Genomic DNA, 7,533 nt, shown 5'->3' with positions numbered 1-7,533 from the left:
TTTGATATGCAAAATATGTGCATGCTCTTTCAATATCACAGTACCCAGCCTTTCTATTTGTTCGAGTGTTTTTTTGTTCTAGGTGTTTTAATAATCCCTTATGTACACGTATTAGTACAACCTGCCGACGGCCAAGCCTCGTGCACTATCAGTGTTGCTTATGTGCGCTAGATATGTGTAACTGTGACGTGAATCGATGCATTTATTATTATTATTATTATTATTATTATTATTATTATTATTATTATTATTATTATTATTGATGCACTCGAAGCGCTTGAAGTTCGCAAACAATATAGCTGTTTATTCCTTCTGCTTTAGCACACGCCGCTAGACATTTCGTATTGGACCTACATGTCCTCTGTAGGAACTTTAAACTAATCAATGTCGGTGTCTCAAAAAGGCCACGTAAACATCTGCTTTCAATAAAGAAAAGGCGCTGGGTTCTGGACTCTACGAAAGATGTAGCCTTATAAATGCTTTCGTCAATAAAAAGTGAGGCTCTCTACAGCAGACTTTAAAGCCTCGATTTGTCATCCCGTCAAAAATTTGTGCGACACATTGCCGAAAGGTTGCCGTGCGTCCTTATAACCACTCAAACTTAAACGGTGAAAGCACGCATCAATGAGCACGTCACTGATGTAAAATGGCACATCATAAATATTGTTTGTTGCATTTACGCTTGCCCTTCTCGGCAATTTGTTTTTCATGAAAGCTATCTCATCAGGAAGTCAAGGCACACTTTATATTCTTTATATATCAGTGTCATATCTTTAAACTGCGCAGACGATTCTGGAGACAGCGATGGGAGCTATGCGGCTACACTTCAGGAGTTCCATGTTTCTATTAGTTTTATTCCATATAACTAATTGGACCACAGTTCTATCTCAGGCGAACGTAAACCACAAGTACGACTTCCTTGCGGTAAAGTTCCTTTGCTTTCTTCCCCATACGCTTGCGCAGTTGTTTAGCAAATTTCTGTATATACTATGCCTATCAACCATTACAAATAATATCAGCTAGTTCTAACACAATGAACAGTGAATATTTCTTCGGCTATTGACCGACCACCTTACTCTCAGGTGAAACGAAATCTTTTTTTCTCACCTGTGTGATAAACCTCTCACCACTGGCAGTAAACTGATGCTGGATAGAGCAGATGCGGGCAACCGCTGTTGTCGCATAGTGGCTATGCTGTTGAGCTGCTAAGCACGTGGTCGCGGGGTCGAATCTAAGCCACACTGGCCACATTTCGATAGAGGCGAAATTCAAAAACACCTGTGTGCTTAGATTGAGGCTTCGCGTTAGAGAACCCCAGGTGGTCGAAATTTCCGGAGCCTTCCCCCTTACGGAGCGCTTCATAATCAGATCGCGGTTTTGGCACGTAAAACCCCATTCTTTAGAGCAGACGCGCATGATGTCATCCGTGACCTTGGGCAAGAAATTACGACGTCGGTCTGTGAGAATTTGGCATGGAGCCCCATACGTCAAATTGTCGTTGTGTAGCAGAAAATTCGCCATATCCAAAGCGCGGCTGGTTAAGAGAGCGCGCATATTGGCGTATCTAGTCGCGCACTAAACAGAGACAGCAACCCACGCCCCACCGGGATTTTAAGTGGTTGCAGGTGCCAAGTGGGATGTAGGGATGGCTGCTTGTGCCATATACATTGCGGACAAGCTGCGAGGTAGCGTCGCACAGAATGTGCAAGACCAGGAGGCAAGAAGAAGCGTCGGCGTACTTTCTCGTAGGCTCGATACACCCCGAGATCTCCATCAGTGGCCGTATCATGAAGTTCCTTAAGGATGGTCACACGGAGGTGCTGTGGGATGACAGATAGGATATCAGGACTTTCGGGAGAAACATTACCACGGTACAACGAACCAATCCGGAGAAATAAAGAGTCCTTAGAAAGCGCTGTCTGGCGCGGATTCAAAAAGATTGGTGGGAACGTTGTGTGAGGGATCATGGCATTGCTTGACGGGGATACGGAGGAACTGTCACACAGAGAAAACACAAGCGGCATTCTCGATATCAGGTACGTGCGAGCTGTCGACGGGGTAACGCGACAAGGCATCCGTGTTGGTGCAGGCACTATAACTTGTAAATAACGAAGTATTAAAACTCTTGGAGCTCCAAGGCCCAACGACCAAGCCGGTCAGTGGCATCCCTTAGGGAGGAAGCCCAGCAGAGAGCATGATGGTCAGTTACTACAAAAAAGGGACGGCTATAAATGTTAGTACGGAGCTTAGCAACCAGCCAGACAACATCAAGGCATCGTCAATGCGTAATTGAGTAGTTGCACTCTGGTGGTGAAAAGAGGCACCTGGCATAAGCGATAACGCGGTCTTGGCCACACAGGCACTGAGTTAGGATATAGCCGACACCATGACCAGTGGCATCCTTACACAATTCTGTTGGGACATTAGGGTCGAGGTCGGCGGGGATCGGTAGTGAGGTCAAAGGCGTGATGCGACGAGAGAATGTGGCAGATTAAAAATAATTATGGGGTTTTACGTGCCAAAACCACTTTATGATTATAAGGCACGCCGTAGTGGAGGACTTCGGAAATTTCGACCACCTGGGGTTCTTTAACTTGCTACCTAAATCTAAGCACACGGGTGTGTTCGCATTTCGCCCCCATCGAAATGCGGCCGCCGTAACAGGGATTCGATCCCGCGCCCCGTGCTCAGCAATGTGGCAGATTGTGAAAGTTTCATGAGGAGGTACGCCTTTCTTCAAGTACTTTGTGAGAGATCAAGCAATAACGTCAAAATTTTTGTAGAAAGCGGCAGTAGTAATAACACAACCCAACAAAACTGCGAAGGTCTGCAGCTGACTTCGCAGCCGGAAAGTATCTGAGAGCACAAATTTTGTCTGCTTCTGGTTGTATTACAGAAGCCTCGAGAAGCTGGCCTAAAAACGTAATTTGGCGGGGTAGAAACGACATTTTGATGGGTTGAATTGTAGCCTGGCCTCCAACGAAAAATGTCCAGTACAGTAGAGAGGCATTCCACGTGAGTGTAAAATGTTGGGGGAAAAGACAATAACGTCGTGAACGTAGCACAGACAGGTGGAGCATTTGAAGCCCTGAAGCAAGTAGTGAATCGTATGCTCAAAAATCGCCGGCGCGTTACATATTCCCAAGGGCATAACCTTGAACTGGAAATAACCATCGAGTGCCGTAAATGCGTTTTTTTCTCTTTCTGCATCGTCAACGGCGATCTAGTAATATCCAGATCGAAGGTTAATAGAGAAATAGCTGGTACCGCAGTGGCAGCCAAGGCCACCGATTCGTGGCAGCGGGTACGCGCCTTTCTTAGTAACTTTTCAAATGCCGGTAATCCGCAAAGAAGCGCCATGTACCATCCTCCTTAACGATTACTACCAGTGAGGCTCATGGACTCAAAGAAAGCTCAATGATGTTTTTATTGAACAACTTAGCCTCAGCATTCCGATAGACATACACGATATGGTCTACGGTGTATAGGAGCGACATTGCCACTATTGATGTGATGCTTTCAGCAAGCGTCTGGCCTAAGGGGCGATTTTCAAACTCAAGAGCATCCCTCTACGAAGACAGAACACGCTTGAGGTCTTCTGCTTGCGCAAATAAGAGGTCAGTCGCGATAATTTTATGGAAGTTGGGATCAGCACAAGAAGCATAATTTGCCAATCTGAGAGGCTCAGACGAAGCGTCGGGCGAGCAAGCCGCCTTGTGATGGTCATCTAAAGGATCAAGTTGAGCGAGGCAAATTTCTTGTGCCACAATTTGCTTAGTTGTACAAAGCTGACGACACGAATACGAGTCCGGTTAGCCGCTATAGTCAGTACTGTGTGAGGTATGGGGATATTATACTGCAGTGAAATGTCGTGCAGCGGAGTGATAAGAAATGCTCTTCATTTGCGACGATTGGGAAGGCACTTCGATATATGACGATTGGGGTGGCAGTCGAACGAAGCTGGTGGGACCTAAGTGGCTGAGGTTCATATCGCGAGTATTCGAAAGTATTGGCAGCTCGAGGCGGAGGGTGTTGGTGAGCCAGACAATGAAAGCTGAAAACCTTGAGAGAAAATCGAGGCAAGGTATGAAGACGTGTGGTAAATCACGGTAAAAGGACAGCCCTGTGGCGCATGGCGATTTTTTCGTGGGCTGTACGCATACCGACGAATGGAACAGTACCACCATCCCCAACGTGGCCGACGCGTGTGCTTTCAGGAGCAAGGAGCTTTTTAATTCGTCTTCGGAAAGCATCGCTCATAATTGAGAGGTGGGTGCCTGTGTTGATTAGCGTATTGACAGCACTGCCTTCAACGCCAACTACAGGGCGGTTCTGCTTCGTGGTCACAGTGAGCAGTGCATTTGAGGCCAAGGTCGATATCACATCTTCAGCTCCAGAAGCTGCAATTCCTAGTTTCTTGGCCGGATGTGGGGAAGAATCGACGGTTACGAGTAGCGACGGTGCTGGGACGAAAGCGACTGACGACTTCGGGGTGACGGCGATCGACCATAGCAAAATTCGGATTGGGGCGTCAGTGGCAGTACAAAATTTAATTATGGGATATTACGCGCCAAAACTGCGATCTGATTATAAGGCACGCTGCAGTGGGAGACTGCGGAAATTTGGACCACCTGGGGTTTTTTGACATGCACCTATATCTAACTACACGGGTGTTTTCGTATTTCGCCCCCATCAAAATGCGGCCGCCGTAGCCGGGATTCGATCCCGCGACCTCGTGCCAACACCATAGCATAGCCACTAAGCAATCACGGCGGGTAGCGGCAACATGATGGTGCAAAGTAGCATAAGGAGCAGTAGGTGCATAGTTTTGGAAAGAAAGCACTGTTGTGTCTTGGAGACGGAGCTGGCCGTTGGTTGCGGCAATGACGAGCAGTGTGGCTAATGCGACTGCATTGAAAACAGATGCACTTGTCGTCAGAGGAGCATCATTCAGACGGGTTGCGGTATGTGGCGGGAAAGGAATGTCGTGGTCGAGGAGAGCCGCATGAGAATCCCTCCATGGTCCCTTCGTGGTTCAACGAGTACACGAAGTTCAGACCCACGTTTTCAAATTCTGGTCGGACAACGACCTGTTTCACACCATTCGTGGCTGGTGATGCATCGGTGAAGTTCGGGGAGTAGAATGGCGAATTAGCGGCCTCGAGCTTTCGGCGAACGCGGCGAGTTACAATTTCACATGGGATTGGCTGATGGGGATAGTCCTCCCAATTTGACGTGGCAGCGGTATTCGACAGGTGCATGATGTGGGGCAAGATACGAAGGCTCTTGGCTTGTTCGGGGCGCCGACATTCATTGATAATTGCGTAAATACCTGTAATGTTGCCGAAAACAAGCAAGTTCAAGGCGTCGTCTGCGATACCCTTTAATATGTGAGTAACTTTGTCGATTTCAGACATCTTGTGAACTATGGGGCAAAGAGCCAAGACGTCGTGTATGTATCAGAGGTAGCGCCCTGTGGCACTCTAAGCAGGTGTCGTAAGGCCCCTTTCTTGCTGCGACCATGTGCGCGAAGTGGTCTCCGAAGAGCTTGAGAAGTTACTTTAAGATGTCCCAGCTTGCGCATCGGGCTGATCATTACTTCACCCGGCACATTTCGCTGGAAGCCATTCGTTAGTCAGAATGGTGCGTAACAGGTTCGCTCAGACTTCGTGATACTGATAGCGAAGGCTGCGTCAACAAGTATGTCGTTACACTTTTGAATTTCGCTGAGCAGTTCCCCAGTACTTGCATATATGCCGCGAGCGCGCTTTACACGAGGTCATCGAGGTCATGCTCACATGGTCGGTGATAGGACGTCAGTGAATGAAAGCCGTCTTCTTGTTCCCGAAGCATCTGTGTTGGTCCGTTATTGTTACTTCTGGGACGCCAAATTGTGCTATTCAGCCATTCAAAAGGTAGTCAACGTGATGTGGGAGTGCCCGTATTTGGAACTATTCTCAAGTTCCTGTGTAACGTGGTGGTTGGCGATGACTAATTTCTGCTGAAGCACACATCCATTCGGATTTTTCCACTTTGAGAATGTCTACTGATGTTATCTTTTCTTCTGGGCGTGAAAGAATCTGTGCTGGCCCATTGAGTTGACAGGGACGGTGCAGCGCATCAAATGCGTTCGCAATCTTTCGGTGGACAATATCATCCGGTTTGCGTCATGCATACTCAATTTCTACGATGTTATTTCTTTCACATTGTAGTTGAAAGCCAAACGAAGTGGTGAGTATCTGTGCATATTTTGTCTGATTGTTTTTCTGTCGGATAAATACAGGGAAAATTTCGCTTGAGGACACTGCGAAAGATTTCTCCGCTAAAGAGCGAAAGTGCAGGCTCAAGGCTAATAACAGTCGACCTATGTTGGAGAATTGCAACACGAGTCAGTGATTTCTTTATTTCCACCACGAAATGGGCAGACGACAGGATAGCAATTCACGTACACGTGCTAAAACTTATATCTGCTTCTGCCTTCAACGTTTATTTTGTTATTAGTTGTAATTTACGGTAAGCTGAGATCTGCGGAAACTTTTGTACATGAGAGCGCATTAAATAATGCGAACTCATGGAGAATAAAGCTAACTGCTGTAGGACTGCACGTTGCTTTTGTGCCGCAATCAGGCGTTTTAACATATGCACCGAAGTGACCCTTTGTCGGTGCAACTGCTAATAGTTATGTTTCACAGTAGCCGTTATTACGCCAATATATTAGGCTTTTCCTTATGCCTTCTAATTTTATCTTAATAATTGTTTTATAACGACAGCCAACAAGTCTGAAAATTGATTATCTGTGTTAACCCCTGCATCTAAGAAAATAAGAAACTAAATTTCACATGAGAAATTTTCATTGCAGTTTTTTAACTCCTCAGAAGATATATGGACCTACCGTTCAACTTGGATGGACAGTTTTATTTGCAAAAAGGACGTAAAAACGAACCTAACCGACAAGACAGTTACAATTTTAACTCACTATTATCAGCACAAGAAAAAGTAAGGCTACAAATCCCCAGAGACATTTTGACATATCAAAATGACAAATAATAACTCATTTTATTTGTTCGTGGCAGCTATACGTACAAGTCCACAGGCAAAGTTTTTAACGTCTGGAACACGCCGCCTCCACTTAACGGAATGTGGATTACTGAAAGTAAGTTGAAGCTCGTTGTCTTACATTTCTTCAAGAGAAACACTATGGCGTCAAGTGGTCTGTGCTGTTTTATTTGCAATAGCAAACTTGGCAAGAGCAAGTGATTTCAGATTACAAAGCTTTACCGATGAAGTCGGTCAAATAATGCGTCCATAGATCACAATACGTAGGTCACGTAATGCTTGCCAACGCTCTTCATTACATAAATATAACTCACGTCGACAACTTACTGTTCTCTGGATGCTATATTGCTGACTTCAATTTTACCCTGTTGATAACACACTCCTTAAGTGCATGTCATGGAAGGTGGGGAGTGTCTTGTTGCCCCGAATATGCTGCAATTTTCGTGATACGAGACAGGGAAATGCAAGAACAAACTC

This window comes from Dermacentor albipictus, unplaced genomic scaffold (genome assembly GCF_038994185.2).
Source record: "Dermacentor albipictus isolate Rhodes 1998 colony unplaced genomic scaffold, USDA_Dalb.pri_finalv2 scaffold_35, whole genome shotgun sequence".
NCBI lineage: Eukaryota > Metazoa > Arthropoda > Arachnida > Ixodida > Ixodidae > Dermacentor > Dermacentor albipictus.
Note: the sequence above shows the minus strand (reverse complement) of the source record.